Genomic DNA, 18,888 nt, shown 5'->3' with positions numbered 1-18,888 from the left:
ACTCTCGAAATTATATAAATTTAAATGTTCGATATTTAAAATTGAATTCTTCCTCATTTAAAGTTTAAAAGTAAAAAAATATTCAAATTTTGTTTTACAAATAAAAATGTTGCAATTTCAATGATTTACCATTAAAATTTCCTCAATTTGGAGAGCAAATCTTTTGAATTAGAAAAGTATTTAATTTTGTAAATTTACAACTAAAAATTGAAAAATTAATTATAATAATATTAATAAATTATTTCAAGTCATCCCGAAGATATGGTGAAAGCTAGACTGCTATTTATACAAATATAACAGGTTAATAATGAACCATTCGTTAATTATAAACAATTAATTTCTACCTGAACAATGCTTTTTATATCGAGTACACAGTCATATTACTCATTCTGAATAAATGTTGCAGATGGTTAATATATTCATTTCCTTAAAATTCCGCAATTGCGTCTTCAAAAATTTTTTTGTTTTTGAATTTGTATGAAAAAATTGCTGGAACAAAATGTTTGTGTATCTAGAGTCACGCAATAATATTAATTTACTTTGTGCATACAATTCAGGGCCCCTTAGTTAAGGCATATAAGACTCTTTAAGTGTTCGTTCAAAAAATTTATTAATTAAAAATATATGTTTGCAGTTTCAGAAACGACGAAGTTTGATCCATTAGAATTTGATGGCTATGGAAATTTTATTGGAGTAGTGCATGCAGGCCAAAAAGACAGTATTCCAAAAATCCAAAAATATTGTATTGGTGGTGAGACTAATTATTTAAAAACTTAACTAAAATATACAAAAAATTAGAGACTTTCGCCTGAGGCGACTAGTTTTCTATGTTCTAATTATAGCATGTTCTACAAACAAAAGATTAGCATTTAATCAAAAAAATGTTTGTCCAAATACGGAAAATACCCCCCCACCCCTCTAAGTCCAAATTCAAAAAATTATTCATAGATCCGCTAAGCTGAATAGATCACAAGATTCAATGTATTTTGAAATAAATTTTCAATTGCATACACAATTTTTATTTCTTTGAAGAATTTTATTGCCATAGAATATCGCAAATCATGAACCTTTATAATAAATATTTAGTCTTAAAAATTTGGGAAATGATAGCGAACATGCTAACGGACGTCCCACACACTTTTTTTGTAGATTAATTAAAAAAAGTTGTAATTTAGCAAAATGTGATTAATTTGCATATCGCTTAGGAAATAGTATCGATTTTTTCAGTGTTAGATTCCCCCAGCTTTTCTCCGAGGATAAGAAAAATTTTGCCTTTAAAATTTGGGAAATGATTCCGAACATGCTAACGGACGTCTCCACACACTTTGTTTGTGTTTTTTTTATCAAAAAATTTTTGATATTGCTAACAACGTGCGTGTATATTTCGAGGTTATGTGTTACAATTCACCCTAGCTTTACTTCAAACTACACAATATTTTTGGCCGAAAACTTAGGACTTACAAATAAACATAGTAACTAATCTCCCGGAACTAACCTTGTTTGCAGGCAATCAAAAAAGTTTATTTCATAAATAATTTTCAGATTATCGGAAAGGCAGATATGAAAAACGACGTAACCTCAAAATAATGCATATGCATAAAATTTATATTTAGCACAATAATTTTTTTGTTATTATCTCTCAAAAAAGAGTCCGAGACGTCCGTTATGATATTTTATAGCATCTCCGAATTCAGTTTTAAAAAAGTTTTATTTTTGTGGAAAAAAAGCCGGGGAAACTGTAAGTATCACATGCCCTTAGTCCGAGTTCATGAATTGGACCATGGTTTTTACAGAAAACGAATAATTCGTGATATTTTATGAAAAGAAAACTGTTTCACAAAAGTTATTCGTAGACTAAAAAATCGATTGGAAAAAACACAAGATCCTTTAATATATTCATTCAGGAGGATCTATGAAAGAACAATGAAAAATAAATAATAATCAAGGCTAATATTGCGAAAAACCTTTCGTGCACTTTCACGGGGTATTTATCGTCGCACCATAAAAGGGTTTAATGGATCTTTAAAATAATAGTAAATGATGGATTCGGATTCCTTGAAGAGTTTTCGTGGGATGAATATATACTGTTGATTCTAGAATATTCTCCCAGAGAATAAAGCTTTTCAATCACATCAATTTTGGGATGTATGTGAGAGAATTATTACAAGTGAGTCATGTAATTTAATATAGGCTGAACTGCTCGTTGCTCACAATGCTTTCCCCAATCACCGCAGACCAAAAAGAACGACTACAAGCGTTCAGAAAAATCTAAGTTGCGATGCGCAATTTTTTTAGGAAGAAGAGGTAGGCTGGGGACGAGCATGGGATTACTTAGTTCTCTAGTGGACTAAATGCCACGTTACTTCGCTGTGACGTCAAAAATCTAGAAAACGCAAAATTAGATTTCCTCCAACCTGTTAGTTCCTCCAACCTATTAGTTCTAAAATAAGCATATTTTTAAATCTTTCAATTAATTATTAACTATATTTTTCTTACACCACCAGGTTGGATGCGGAAAAAGGACAAGTTACCTTTCGGACATTCTGAGAAGGAAATCCACGTGTATAATACAAAAAAAGAATTGATCGGGACAATAGATGTGGGGGTAGCCATAAATAATAAAGGTGAGCATTGTAATTTAAAACTAAAATATAATCTATAATAAATATTAGAAAATCCTGCATAAAATGTATGGATTTGTTTTGGGCTATACAGAAAATACGTCATGAAATTTTCAGAAACATTATTCCTCTGCGTGATTATTTTTCTGTCTTCTTAAATTAAAAAATGATACTTCACATTAGCTTCCCTCCCGCAAGTATTGCGTATTTTGAAAATGAGTATCTTTCTAAATATGGAACTTTTTGTGGGCGGATCCAGAGGTACTTCATTTATGTAAACCTCTTCGCATTCCCCTATCATAAATTCGAAAATCGAATGACGATTCTTAGCTCCTCAAAGAAAACGGAGAGTTTACACTTCCGATGTCTCCGACCTGCTAAATCCCAATCTGAACGCGTCCCTGGAGTGTCCAGGAAAATATTTTTTACTCAAAGTAAAGTGCATATTGTGGCCGGATTTAAAAGTTTTTTTTTTATGTATATACTTACTTTTTAGCACTGTATTTGTGAATAAAAGTAGATAGGAGACTTTATTCATTAAAATATATATTTTTCAAATTCCAATCAAATAATTATTTTCTTGATTGTCTTTACCTTGTAAAGCCCTCGACAGGTAAAACTAAATACGCCGTGAGTCGACGATGAAGTTGGCAGTTTTTTAATGTAATTTTTCTTCGATCAAGTCGAGGATGGTATGGTGATACTCTTCGTTCTTTAGAAGGTTTTATACAAGTAATTATTGGATAAATAATCAGAGAAGAAATTTAAGTCAAAACTTAAAATAAAAATGATTAAAATAAATGGAGTACATTATACTCTTTAGCTGGAAACGATGCTAAATATAAATTTTGCAAATTTTTTTATTTTATTTACCTGACATTGTCTATTTTTAATCAGTACTTACTTTTTGCTATTACTAATTTAGTAAAAAATTTTAATGCAGATTGTTGTTATCGAAAAATGAACTGTCATTTATTAATTTACTATTTAACTCTCATACCAGAAAGAATGATTTATGTCTACAATTTTTTACTATAATTAAATTCTTTTTGAAATGTACATTCATCTTATTATGCCTTCTTATAATTCTATTTTTTTTAAAAGTGTCATAAAATTACCGAGATGCATGCTTTTAAAATCTTAATTTTCATTTATTTTTGAAAATTAATCTGTTATATTATCAGCGCATCTTTCTTTCAAAGAAAAACTTTTTATTTTAAATTTCATAACATTATTTTTCATCTAGTCTGATTAAGACGTTGAGAATTTTCTGTTAAGTATTTGGTTATCGACTGTCGATAAAGTATCATTCGCTGATGATACAACAGATTCATTTAAAATAATTACTTGTAACATTAACAACTAGCTAAAAATTAGCGTTATTTTCTCGAATAAAGGTTCTTATTTTGATCTCTCTAATAGCAATAAATTACGATAAATTACGATTATGCAAATAAATCAATCGAAAAGTGTCTGCATGGTGGTTATTGCCAAATAAAAATTTGATCGCTAAGGGAGAATTAAAAGTTATAATTTGACAAATTTACAAAGCGAAAAATAAAATGAATTAAAAAATGTCAATAGAAAGATTTGACTCTTCTCTAACCGAATTCAACAATTAGTTTAATTTAGAAGAATGTATGGAGTGTAGTTAAGAATTAATATCAATAAAAGTACGAGAAAACGAAGGTTAAAAAAGGTGTCAATTCTTGAGATTTAACTTCTGGGAAACTTTATTTTGCACTTATAGGACATATACCATTTGCTTCAAATAATATTTTACTATTAGGTCTATGACATCTTCAGTTGAGGCGAATGATTTTTTAAATATTTTATTAATATTTTATTTGAATTGAGGAAACAGAAAACAATAACATATGCTTTTGAATTGATCAGCTTCAAAAAATAGCAAAAAATTAATGAAAGAACGCATGCGCAATATTTGGAGAATGGTTATAGTATTGCGAAGGACAATCTAGATTTTATAAAAACTCTATTAATAGGCCTTCATTAGGTTTCCTACTGATGACCTCGTTAGCTGAGCGTGATGTTTTCGCCTGCGCCCTCGATAGATTGTCACTTTAGAGCTTCCATAAAAAATAGGAAATCTAGAGAGGGCCTCTTAAGAACCAAGTTATAATTTCCGCCAGGGATTCGGAAATGTACACTGAAGTTTAAACCATAAAATAAAAAATTTATTTTAGAATACTTCCAACATTAGTACAAGGACTTCTGTTCAAAAATCTTCCAAACTTCCACAACCACGTCAGGAACTAGATTAAACTATTACCGTTTTGAGGATAACTAAGTAATAGCATCAGTCTTTGAATAGAAGGACGGTTGGAGGGAGCGAGTAGGAAGATAAATTTTTTCCATTAGTTACGAAACCAATACGAAATTAAAAGGAAGTTTTATTTTGAAGTGTTATTATTGAACCATTTTCAAACCAGATATTCAATTCCCCTATTTTAATCAATGACAGATTTTTTATTCGCCATACTAAATCTTAGTAGCATAATAATTAATAACAAATTTCAAAAACGAAATACCTATTACTGGCTTTTTCCTAATCATTTTTTATCAAATAAATCAAAAATAAACCATTGTTATTATCAATAATCTATTTATTACGAATAATAGACTGGTTCCTTATATGGAATATATATCTCTGAATTCGCATTAAATAATTGGCTTTTCCTGGAAAGGCTTATATTCAAAACAAAAATTCATCAATGTACTCAATTGTACTCAACATTTACCTATCAGCTCTAAGTTATTGATTTTTATGAATCTTTAAATTAATTAGTGGCTGCACTTTTCCTAAATTTTCAGGGCAAAAAGTAACATTTCCAGACGGTTCTGTAGCGATGGATGGCTATACCGCTGTTGCAACATGGTTGCTAGATGTTCCTCATTATCTTCGCCCAGTAATCGGAAATAGTAAGTGCAAAAACAGAGCAATCAAAACAATGTGAAACTAATATTACAAATAAAAAGATATAACATGGACAACTACTTCTTTATTATAATATTATTGAAATTTAATATTACCATAAACAATATTTGGCGGTCGATACGTATTCTTTTTCGCAGGAAATATAACTTGTTGATGATTCATAGTTATTTCTATCTTTTTGTTTATTCTATCTTGTGCAATACATAAAATACTTTATCAGTGTTTTGTGTCATACAAATGAGCTTCGAAGGTGGAACGGAGACTGCTCTCCGAACATTGTATCTCCAAAAAATTTGGCACTTTTTGTTTTGTACAATTGACTCTATCTCCATCAGAGCCACTGCGGAATGGACGTTTATGACCTACAATATGAAGTGAATATTCGGGCCAGATGTTGATGTGTAGAACTAAACTTCTTCCACCAGAAGTTCTTGATACCATCTGGTACTGCAGCGGAAAAGTTCTTTATATAACTAAGAGTTTTTTGCACCTATTTGGCCGTGATTGATGAACATTCCTCCGCAGATGTCATGAGATTGTGGCAAAACTCCTCAAAGCGGAAGATGTTATCAGTATCTTCTTTCAAATCTAATGTTTTCGGGATTTTGCATACCTCTATCGAAAAATTTTCTACCTTGTTAGGCTTGGGTAAATTTTTGACAAAAACTTGTTGATCGTTGAAGAGGCGCGATGGTTCAGCGAGAAACTTTTGATTCTATCTGATCCATCTCTTACTCTTCTGTATTTTCTCCTTACGTCAGATAACAACAACCGTCTTTTGTCAACAATATGCTGCTTAATTGTCAGCAGCTTTGACCTGTTATGTGTGTGATTGAACATCCTCAGTTCTTTAGGGAACTTTCGAGCTCTTTCCGGGAACAGTCTGCCACATTTATACAAGTCAGTCACACAATGAAAACGGGACGCATTCTGGCTTACACATCCAATCCGCTTGTTCAGCTGATGCAAGCGTATTTTAGTCCTTTTATTCATAGTGAGTTTTAGCATTCACTTTGAATCAGCCAAAGCTGTCACAGAACCCTAAGTTGATAAAGTGATGGTACAGGGTAAAAAAGACTAAAAAATTACTATTTTGCAAAAGAAATGATCACAAAGCTGTTCTGTTTTCCCAAAAAAGGTTTTCTTCTGAAGAAGTTACGGGATTTTGAGGTTATGGGGTTATATTATTACGAAGTGAGGGGATAATGGAGTCATGGGGTTACAGGGTTACCAAGTTGAGAGCAGGAGGATGAAAATGTCACAGGGAAAATAATTTTTCCGGTTCCAGTGGTTTACTGGGATTCAGAAAAAAATTGTTTGATTGGCCTATTTAATTGAAGAATTTATGTATGTGAACTGTAATTATAATCGCTTGAAGTGCCACTTCCAAAGAAATCACTTGGTAGTAACACCCTCTTCCCATACAAAAATTATCTCACGTTTAAAGCTAAAAATAACTTTATACAGGCAACGCTCCAGACGCTTCCCCTCACGATTGAAACCTCGCTTCTTAAAAGAGTTGCAGTTAAAATTTGGGAGTCTTCAATTTTTCAGAGAATGACGTTTTAAGGGAGAGCATGTTCTCTTCGGAAGTGAAAATACATAAATTATAATCGAACTTTACATAGGCAATTTCGTTCAATTATACAATTTTATTTTGTGTGACTTCCCCATGATTGATTGCTGGAATTTGAAAGTAACAATTTCAACGATATAAGAGTAATAAAAGATGATTAAAATAAGCAAATGAACAGGTATCTAGTGAAAGGAACTAATTGATGAATCCAAAAAGAGAAAACTTTATTGAACATTTAATTTTCATTTTACTGTTGAAATTGTCATGGAATTATTTTAATCACAATCATGGTGTCAAGTGGTCCTTGAGGTCCTTAAAGTCCTTGAAATGTCCTTGAATGTTGCCTGACTTTGAAAAGACCTTGAATGGCCTTGAATTTTACGCAATGTTCTTGAATTTTCCATATTCTCTCAAATGCGTCATACAAAATAAAATAATAAGCAATTGTCGCTGTCGCACGCAAGATTGAGTCTGAACTGCTGAGCCTTTCATTGCTGTGCTTTGTCTAACCAAACAGCAGATATGTAACGAGCCGGCACCCTCAGTTGGAGAATTGTCCTATTTCCTTCGACGGTTCGAAGGATCGCGAGATTTTGTACCATTGAAGTCGGATTACGAAATGTGATCGTGATAATACGTGGTGATTCATACTCCGAATTAATGATATTGTTAGGTAAGTAAATTAAAAAAAAAACACAAATATATTCTTAATAGACTCATCTCGCGTATCTATACCGGTCATTCTTTCAGTGCTGTCCTGCCTACTAGAAGTTGCTTGCTTGGCGACTCTCTGTGCACATGTAAAAGTTTAGTTATTTTTAATATTATGGCTGAACGAAAAAAGTTTCCTGTCAATTTTCAAAATATATATAGTTTTTCTGAATTAGCAATAATATGAATTTATATAATTAATTTAGTGATAATATAATAATAGTTTCAATCATTTAACTGATTAATGCATGGTTGTCGAATTCAGCATGACAATGATACAAATCCTCAAAAATGACTTATAATGATATATTCTGGCTTGAAAGAAATATTTATATTTCATGAATATTTTTGTATATTTTTGTATCAATTCGTTTCGTTCATTTTTTATAATTGCTACAGTATAAATCGTTACTGTTATTCTATTGTAATTCAAGCACATAATTTACCAGCAGCGATAAACTTTTGATAATCGCAATCAATTGTAATTTTCTTTAAATGCCTAAATAAATACAAGAATTATCAAGTTGTATCAAATAATTTGATAATTTCATTTTAATAAATATTTTATTTCTTCAAAATTGCTCATTATGCGAGATGAGTGGATTAATGACCGCTTATATACGCGGTATCTCACTGACACTTGTACGATTAAAATGGACACTTGCATAAAAACATTTTTGAAATATTCAAAAGTTCTCATTTTTATTTGTGCAAATTCTTATATCTAAGGGTCATTTACTTCAATTGTACCACCAATTTAATTTTATGACTTTGTCTCTTGATAACTTTTTATCAGTATTTACAATTAAATAATAGCATTTTGTTTCGCTCTTTTTCAACGAACTCATTTTGTTTGTTTAATATTAGATTGATCATGGGGGACCGCAGGAGTGTCAAAAGGAAATGCAAGTTCAACGCAATTTGGTGTAGTAATCCCAAGTACAAGTCATGGGTGGAACCGGCTGCAAATGCAAATGTCAAAGAAACATATTTTAGTACATAACGCCAAAAGATGTCTGGTTCAATACTGAAGGATTCGACAAACGTGGGCACATGTGGTAAAATCCCAGAAGTTTTGACACAAGAAGAAAACGACAAAGGAAACTCTTCTGCGTTTGCAACTTGTGAGGAAAGTAGCAATATAACTATCGAAGCACCTGATATGTCAAACAAAGCTGTCAGTGGACTGGAGACAAAAGCAAATCTCAATCAGTACCTTGTGAAAAAAGAAATTACGAAATATGATATGATATCGAAGGTAGCTTTTCCTGATAGCCAAATTGCAAGCAAAGTGAATTTAGGTAAAACCAAAATAGCCTAAAATCATGGACGAAGCCTTGAAAGAATTCACCCATATCAAAGAAGAAATACTGAAGGAAAAAAATCAACGTGTACATTAAGAAACAGGATTGCTTAAAACAATTATTTGTCACCAAAAAATTATTTGATGTGAGAAATCTGTGATTCTTTGATATATATTTTTAGATACTGAATGATAAATATAATATATTTATGCGCACGGCTTCGTCTTATTTTGGTTTTAATAAACAAGTCGTAACTTGGTGTCCTGAAACAACCTGGGAATGTCTTTAAAATTTCCTAAAAATGTCCTTGAATGTCCTTGAATTTCATACTGACCTTTTACTGGACAACTTGACTATGATATTTTTAAAAACATTGTACACAAAGCTTAACTTTATATTCTTGGCAAATTTTCTTTACCTGCGAGGAAAATCGCTTGTTAGCGCACCTTCTTCAGTTTTCAATACTAGCCACGAAATAATCAACACGATTGTACCTGATCAATTCGAGACATTTTTTTTAGATTGAGCCGAAGGTTGCAACAGTTACAGGATTATTGTCTACCCATTTTTAGACAAATATATCATAAGTATGTTCAATAATGTAATGAAAAGTGCCACATTTCTCACTTTTCGCTATCTTGTTTGATGGCAGACAATATCCCAACATATTGTGCACAATCAAAATCGGTTTAGCCATGCTCAAGAAATTTATTTTTATAATTTCCCACATAAACCCCATAACTCTCATATACATTTTTCTCTGATTATAATCCTCGGGAAACTTTAATTTTATATGAACGCCAACTTATTGTGTAAATTCCAATTACTCACAAGTGGGACAGCACTCACGTGCTTATCTTGCTGTGCCTGTTGATCGTCTTAATTTAAAATTTATCCTTTTTGGGTGAAAAGGCTATTTTGTTGTTAAATTATCATCTGTTACATAACTATTTGTGAAATCACCTTTTTGATTGAAAAGCCGATTATTTCACTTCAAATTGTACTACTTTCAAAGAAAAAATTGCTTTCATTAAGGATTCATAATTATAGTTGTCAATTCAACTTTTTATCTTTAAATAATCTTTTATGTTTATATTCATCCATTTTTAGAGAAAAATCGCTTTTTTCTTGCTTGAAAATTCGACAAATCGTTAGAAAGTTGAAGTAAATTTAGTTGATAATGCAACTGTTTATTTTAAAAAAATTTAATAAAAATTCGCCTCTTTGTGTTGTAACTTTGAAATTCATCTAATTTGACAGAAATTACACCTTTCTTATATAAAAATGCATCTATTTGGTTGAAAACTCAACAATTTTGTTGAAGTCATCCTTTTTTCTTGAAAATTGTGTTGTTTTCTTAAGAATTTAACTATTTCAGAAAAGATTGACTTTTTCCTTGAATTTAATTATTTGGTCTTGAAAAGAAAACTTAAATCTTTTCTGAATAAAAGTTCAACTTGAAAAAATTGGACGTTTTTTTAAAAAATTCATCAGTTTTAATAAAATGTTTATCTTTCTTTGATAAAAATCCAAGTATTTGATCAATAATTTAACAATTTTGTTAAAAATTCATCCTCTTGGTTAAAAATTAGTTTTTTGAGATTAAAAATGAAATTTTTCGTTTGTAGAAACTTATTTCTTGTTTAAAAATGCATATTTTTATTGTGAAACTCAACTCTATTTAACAACAATGACGCTTCGTTTTACTTAAAGCTGCATTGTCTCAAATCTATACCAGACTGAAAAAAAAATTTCAGAAACTGGCTTAAGATGCATCGTTCGTTTTTACTTTTTTTTACTCCTGATTCGAAAATTTTCAAGAATGTTCATAAAGTTCTTTCATTTCACAACAATGACGCTTCACTTTAAGCAAACTTAAGACAAATCTTTAAAGGTACTAGGATGTGATTTTTTCTTTCCGCTCTTGTACAAATTTACTTTTGTTAGTTGGTTAATTCGAGAATCAACAATTTTCAAGAAAAGTAAACAAAATTGTTCGATTTTACAGTAATATAGCTTTGCTTCCCAAAAAGTTTTATTGTAACAACTCTATTTTTCCGCCTAAATAATCGTGTTTATCAAAAATTCTCTTGAGGTGATTCGTGGCAGACGCGCCACGACCTGATTTTTTAATGTCTTTCGCTTTCAAGCACGGATGTTTTCATCACGATTTGTTCTAGAATCGACTCTATTTTCCCACCTCAATAACCAAGCTCCCCAGGAATGAGATTAGAGCTGGTATGTATACAGGTCAAATCTATTCAAAATTTTTTTGTTGGAGCCGCAGAAATTTTGAGAAGAATATTTCTGTTAGATCTATTCAAAATTTATTAGTAGGAGCCAAAGAAATTTTCTGAAGATTATTTCTGATTTTCCAAGAAAATGAAGATTTCTATCTGTATTCCGCTCTTTATCTGGACGTTATCAGTTGATTTTGTTTGCGAGTAAATAATAGTAAATTATAACTTAATCCATCAAATATCAAAATGTCTATAACATTGGGAAATATGATACATACTTTTTATTTGTTTAATAAATTTTTTGTATAAAACAATAACCCAGTTGAGTGGATTTTGGTTGTATATGTACTCATGCTGAAGGTGTTAAATGAGACTTCAGCAGCTATGATGACTCGTGTGTAGATCTCTGTTGCACCGGCTTTTTATATAAAGGCATATACATGAAACGGCATGTGCACCAAAATTTCGGTATAAAAGACTTCAATTTTTCGATACGAACTCCAGGGTGAAAGTTTCGGGTGAATTCCCCCAAAAAATTTAGAAACTGAAAACGCTTCAGCACTGATCAGTTTTTTTCTTGCCCCTTGCAACGTGTATAAATGACACATTTTTAAGATTTTTTATTTGAGTTTATTGTGTACGAGAAATTAAATTTTGTATGACGACCTGAATAGAAATTCAAAACCCGAGAACCTCTGAAATTTATTTCTTATGTTCAAAATGTACTTCAAAAAATTAAGAACAGCTGGTTGTTAAAAATGACAAGCTGTAACAACGAATTCAGCAACTTGTCATTTTGAACGATCTGATCACCTACATTTTTTCGGATATACATTTTGAACATAACAAAGTTTTTCTATGATGAAAAACAAATTATCTTTAATTTTTACAGCTTCTAAGTTTTTTTTTATTTTCATAAAAATTTATTTTATCCCCAATAAAAAATGTTTCCAACTAAAATGAAAAAAAATTAACCAAAATAATATCTATTCAACTAAGCTGTTAAACTTGTAACAAAGTAGTTAAATTTTGAAAAATCTTCCAGCAAAGAATATTATCTTTTCACAAAAAAAAAACAATTTTTTAACAAATTGAAAAAATTTTCAACTAAAAAAGATTAATTATCAACATGAAAAAAAGTGTTTTCACCAACGTAGTTACATTTTCTACCAAGCAGATAAATTTTTCACTAAAATGAAGATTCACTAACCAAAACTATAAATTTTTCAGCAAAGTAGTGAAACTTTCAACCAAGCAATTGAATTTGCAAAAAAAATCTGGAACATGATTAATTTTATACTAATGAAAAATAATTTCTTAAAAAATAAATAAACTCTTAGCCAGAAAGTTGAATTTTCAAATTAAACGGATTGATAATGAACAAAAAAATCGAATTTTCAACAAAAAACTTAAATTTTTAACCAAAGCAAAATATTAGCAAATATAAGCAAAATATAAGAATTTTCCACTAAAGAGTTTATTTTTCAACTAAAAAGGATGAATACAAAAAAAGATCTTTTTATCAAAATAATCAAATATTCATCCAAGAAAATGAATTTTCAACTAAAATCAGAAGTTATTGACCAAAACAATATATTTTTAACAAATCTATTAAATGTTGCAATCAAGTAGTTGAATTTAAAGAAAAATTAATTTTCTGCCAGGAAGATTAATTCCATACAGTGAAATACAAGAAATTCCAACCAAAACTGAAAAAAATAAAACACGTCATACTGTTAGCTTTTTTCGAGCTCTTGAACACACCAAAAACTTATTTCCAAAAATTACCCTTACTAATAGTGTAAATACCATATATCTGTAAAAACTCGAATTCGGACAAATGCAAAAAGCACAAGAATTTCGGATTTTTTTTGAGCTCCCGAATCAACGAAGAAAGATTCCAAAAACAACTTCCTTGTTCAAAAATCCACCCCCTTCCAAAAATAAAATCCACAAAACACAAAATGTACCAGATTTTTGGCTTCTTTTGGGCTCTTGAATGCACCATACGAAAGTTTCGAAAATTAAAGCTATGTACAAAAAACCTCCTTATCAGTAGAAACTTAAGCCTGGAAAAAAAGAAATAGAAAGTAGTGTTGGGCCCTTCTTGGGCTTTCCAATGCTTGCAGTTTTTTGCAAACACCACCCCCACATGAAATAAATCAAATACCTGTTTAAAAACAAGAATTCAAATTTTCAAGAAGCACAATAACTCTAAAAGAGGCCGAACATGTATCTCGAGTTTAGGGGGGGGAAAAGCCAAATAGAAAATTCCAAGGTTGGAATATTTTTCCTTTCTTAAAATTGTGTTTCGTTATGCAGATACTAGGTAATCCGGAAACGTACTTAACCCTACAAGCCCACACTGGGGGCCATGGGACCCCAGCGCATTTTCATTTGAATGTCCCTTCTAAGAATAGGTCGATAAAAATGTTTCGACCCAACGTAAATTCGGTTTAGGTATCTAAGGACAGGTCACGTAGGCTAGCATCGTCAGTTAGCCCTCAGGTGCAAAACAAGGTAGACGTGAAACGTGAGTGGGGCCATTGGATCCCAGCGTGGACGCAGTGTAATTTTTTCGTACAGTAAGTGAAATTTTCTTTTTAATTATTTTTGGTTTACTTCTGTGTAAAATTATGTGTGAAAAGCAAATTTTTCATTAAACATTATTTTTAAAAAAGTGTGCTATATTTCTATGTGAAAGTGGTCTATAAGGCTAATTTGTAGCATGTTATATACTTTTATGGACAAAAAAATCCCTTCAATGCTTAGAAAAGATCCATACTGTAACAACTAGCGATCAATTTTTTTATAATCTCGTTAATTACGTGTCCTATTTTTGAATAGGAGAACTTCCTGTTGTTTTTTCAATGTAAAGCAAATAAATTTGCAGTGGGACTCCGATTTTGTGTACCAAAACTCCAAAATTGACCGGACCTCTTTTTCTAACGTGTGGAGGTAGAAAGAGAGCTTCACTCAATTTTTGATTTTGAAACAATATCGAAGACCCACAGCTTAGTTCTCTTTGCTGATCTCATTTCAGTACCACTCCAGAATGTTTTTTTCAATATCATTCAATATCTGAAATGCGCTCTGAAATAAAAGATATTTTTACAGTGCAATCTAGAAAAAAGTAGCAATGGCTATGTATTGCTTGAGAAGTCACGACGTCCTTTAAAATGCCTTGATGAAAAAAGATAAGGATGAAGAGTAGTTTTTCGAAGGTGAGGAATCAGATGAGGAAGACCGAAAAACTCGGGTCTCCTGTGCTTCTTGTCAACGTACGATGTGTGACGATCACCGGTCTGGTCACTGCACTGACTGTGCGCCTGCACAAGAATAATGTTTTTACAGTGAAAATTATTAAAAAAATATATACTATTGCTTTTTACCTTTTTGAATTTTTTAAAACAATTCTTTGGTATGTTTAGGATACATAAAATAAAAAAAGCGTTTTTGTACGTTTCAATTTTCTCATTTTTCATCCCTCCGAATAATTCAACTTTTTGGAAGAAATTAAAGTGTCGTATTTTTTTCTGATTCTCCAACATCTCATCTTTGAAACCCTAGGAGAAATTTAACAAAAAAATTGAAACAGAAAAAAAATTAAAATTAAACTCTATTTCCGTAATTTTTCTCTTTTTCTTTCCGACTCTTTTTGCCAAAAAATGTTTAAAAAATATATCTTTTTTTTTTAACTTCTGTACTTAAGACACTCAAAACATCCGCGAGAAAATATTGTGACCTTCACTATTGACCAAAATAATTTTTCAGGGCGTAGGACACAGCTTAAACTTTATGGGGGCCACTGGACCTCAGTGTGAACTCGACAAGTATTCAAACATGTGTGGACTTGTAGGGTTAAAGATAAGTGTTCATATCAATTTATCATAGTTTTACGATGAAAAAACGGATGAGATCAGATGAACTCTCATATAATGCAACACTGTTGAAGTCTGGAGACCTTCTCAGAATAAAAAGAAAAACATTAACCCAAGACAACTCTTTCGGTTCCAGTTCTGCCCCGCCTCTCACAACCCTCTCTTATTAATTGCAGTTTGGTGGGACGTACGTTATAACTACAATCTTCACCATATGACAAATTGCTACTTAACTTTGACATGATTTCGACTCAGAAAAGAAACTTATTACATAAAGGAGATAGTGGGGCGTATAATCTAAAAAATAAATAATACAAACTATAAGATAGCCTCGGAAAGTACTGGAACTTTGATTGACAAGCATGTAAAATTTCCCGCTGTTAAAGTTCACATGCTATTTGGCGAAAGTTTGTCCTACGATGGAATAAAAGTTGTCGCCTGCTACGGCGTCCTTAACAGCAATAGGAAACAGGCAATGTATAAGTTAATTCAAGTTATAAATCTGGACACCAGATTTAAAACGATACAGAAAAAACAAAAGTTAAAATGTGAACAAAGAAAAAGGCATGCTAAAGTGAAGACATAAAAAACGGCGTGTTGAAAGGCGGATTTTAAATATGGTCTGGAGTAGATAGTGAATCACATGGCAGGCAAGGAGTAGGTCTGATTTTGTATGATAAAGCGAAGCAGCATCTCGGAGATCATGATTTCGTATCTTCCAGACTGCTGTGGGCTAGAATCAAAGTAGGATTTAGAAGATTATTTATCATAGCATGCTACGCGCCACTTGACAGAGGTCCCAGAGAAGTAAAGGACGCCTTCTGGGACACTATAAATAATACAATAAATATTTGCGATCGTGGTAAAAGAATCATTCTGCTAGTAGATATGAAGGGATGGGGAGGCATACAAAATCATCAAATTCAGGGTGTCCAAAATACAAAGAAAAAAGCGTAAAGAAAAACTTTGAAGATCGCAGGTCTTAGCGATGAAGAAAGAAATGGACGTTTAAATAATCACAGATACAAAAAGAAAAGACTCAAACGATTAATTAAGGAAAATAATGATGAAATTAGAGCCGAGGAAGAAAAGAAAATACAAAACGACTTTGAAAGAAGAAAGCAACTGCTGTATAAAAAAATGAAGGGAAATGAAAGTACAGAATTTGTTAATATGAAAAATAGTGATGGGGAAATTTTATATAATGCGGACGGTATACTAGACGCTTTTAGAGACTTTTTACGGGACAATTCTGCGTTTAAGCTATAGGACGCCACAACTGCAAAGTAGAACACAATTTGTTAGAAAACTCAATTGAGAAAGTCTGTGTCACTGAAGTTAGGTATATACTTAAGAACTTGAAAAACGGCAAGACTGCCGGCGTAGACAGTATTTGCGCTAAACAGTATTTACGCTGAAATGCAGTAACGTGAGTAAAATATACTAAAAAATATTCATTTGTAGGATAATGACAATAACAGAAGAAAAGATTCAGGAACTCCAAAATGGTTTTATGTCAGGAAGATCACGCACGGATCAAATATGAAACTTATGGCAAATCACAGAAAAAGTTTGAGAGTATAAAAAAAGTTTTCTGTGCATTTGTTCACCTAGCAAAAGCTTTTGACAAGGTAGATGGAATTAAAATTTGGGAAGTTCAGAAAAAGTATGGAGCCAACACATGGATCCTACAAGCTATAAAAACAATATATACGTGTAGCATAGCTAGCCTAAGGGTTAAATGGGAAATTAAGTGACTGTTTCGAAAAAACGCTATGCAATATTTTATTAAATGATGAGAGAATTGAATAAGTTAATAAGTTCGTATACCTTCGTAGCTTATTTACTAGAAATGGGAAAATAGATGAGGAATTAGATAGACGCATAAACGAAGGTAACAAGGTTGTTGGTAGCGCACGGTCCCTTATTAGAAGTAAAAATACATCAAATAAAGCCAAAATGGCGAAGCATATATACATCATTAAACCATTTCCCTTTCGGGGTAGGCGTGACTCACTCGGTGGGGAAAGGAGTAATGTGTGGAAGGGAGAGAGAATTTACAGATTGATCCAGAATTCTCGTATTATTTATGTAAATAACACGTTCGTTCCGCAACACTGCTCCGACCCAGGTTGCTGATCAATCTCTCTAGCAATCACATCAAGTGAAGGTCCTATCAAAGTCTTTATGTAAGGTTCCCCACTTGGGTCCATTAGTGGCCATAGTCTTTCGTTTCAGGCGTCGTTCACTCTACTGACACTCTTTTTATTAACTATTTGCAGCCATACTTTCCTGTCCTGGCATAATTCTCTAGCTCCTTTTACGTCCATGCATTTTTTCATGCAGACTCTCGTGTTTCTGTGCCTCCTTATGCCTCTTCTAACTAGGGTCTCATTCGCACATTCTAACAATTCTTTCCGTGGTCTACCTCTAGGCACGGTGCCATTTACTTTACCTTGATATACTTGTTCCGTTAGTCGTTCATTAGGCATTCTGTCAACATTCCCGAACCATTTTAACCGATTTCTTTCCCATGTGTCCACTAGCGTCTCTTCTCCACCAAGTTCTTTTAGAATTATCTCGTTACTTACTTTGTCCATCAGAGTTTTCCCGCATATTATGCGAATGAATCTCATGTCTATTGCGTTAATTTTCCTCTAATCTTTTTCTTGATAAGTCCATGTCTCGCTACCGTATAGTGCAGTCGGTACAAATATAGAATTATGTATTGCCATTTTAGCTTTATTTGATATATTTTTACTTCTGATAAGGGGACCTGCTCTGCCAATAACCTTCTTACCTTCGTTTATGCGTCTATCTAATCCCTCATCTATCTTTCCGTCCCTAGTAAATAAGCTACGAAGGTATACGTACTTATCAACTTGTTCAATTCTCTCATCATTTAATAAAATATTCCATACTGTTTTCTCACTATTTCCTGCGAACACCATAGTTTTTGTTTGATTTGCGTTAATTTTGAGGTACATGCTCTTCATGCTTGCATCTAGTTTATTCAACATTCTGTGTAAGTCTTCGATTCACTCTGCCATAACAACCTTATCATCTGCGAACGCTAATTAACGTACTCTTAATGTTTCGAATTCCACACCCTCTTCGTCGAAAATAGCCATTATTAAATACTTGCCCATAAATAATATAAATAACCATGAAGACATAATGCAGCCTTGTCTAACTCCTTGAATAATATCAAAACAGTCATTCAATTTCCCATTCACCCTTACACCCGCTTCGCAACCCGTATATATTGTTTTTATAGCTTGTAGGAGCCATCCATTGACTCCATACTCTTTCAGGACTTCCCAAAGTTTACTTCTATCTACCTTGTCAAAAGCTTTTTCTGGGTCAACAAATGCACAGAAAACTTTTTTTCCTACTTTTAAACTTTTTTCTGCTATTTATCTTAAGCTAAATATTTGATCCGCACATGACCTTCCTGGCATAAACCCACTTTGGAATTCCCAAATCTTTGCTTCTGTTATTTTTATTAACCTACGAATAAGTATTTTTCAGTATATTTTACGTGCGGTACTTAATAACCTAATCCCTCAGTAATTACTGCAGTTGCTTTCATCTCCCTT

The sequence above is a fragment of the Belonocnema kinseyi genome, chromosome 8 (genome assembly GCF_010883055.1).
Source record: "Belonocnema kinseyi isolate 2016_QV_RU_SX_M_011 chromosome 8, B_treatae_v1, whole genome shotgun sequence".
Taxonomy (NCBI): Eukaryota; Metazoa; Arthropoda; class Insecta; order Hymenoptera; family Cynipidae; genus Belonocnema; species Belonocnema kinseyi.
This window is presented reverse-complemented; position numbering follows the sequence as displayed.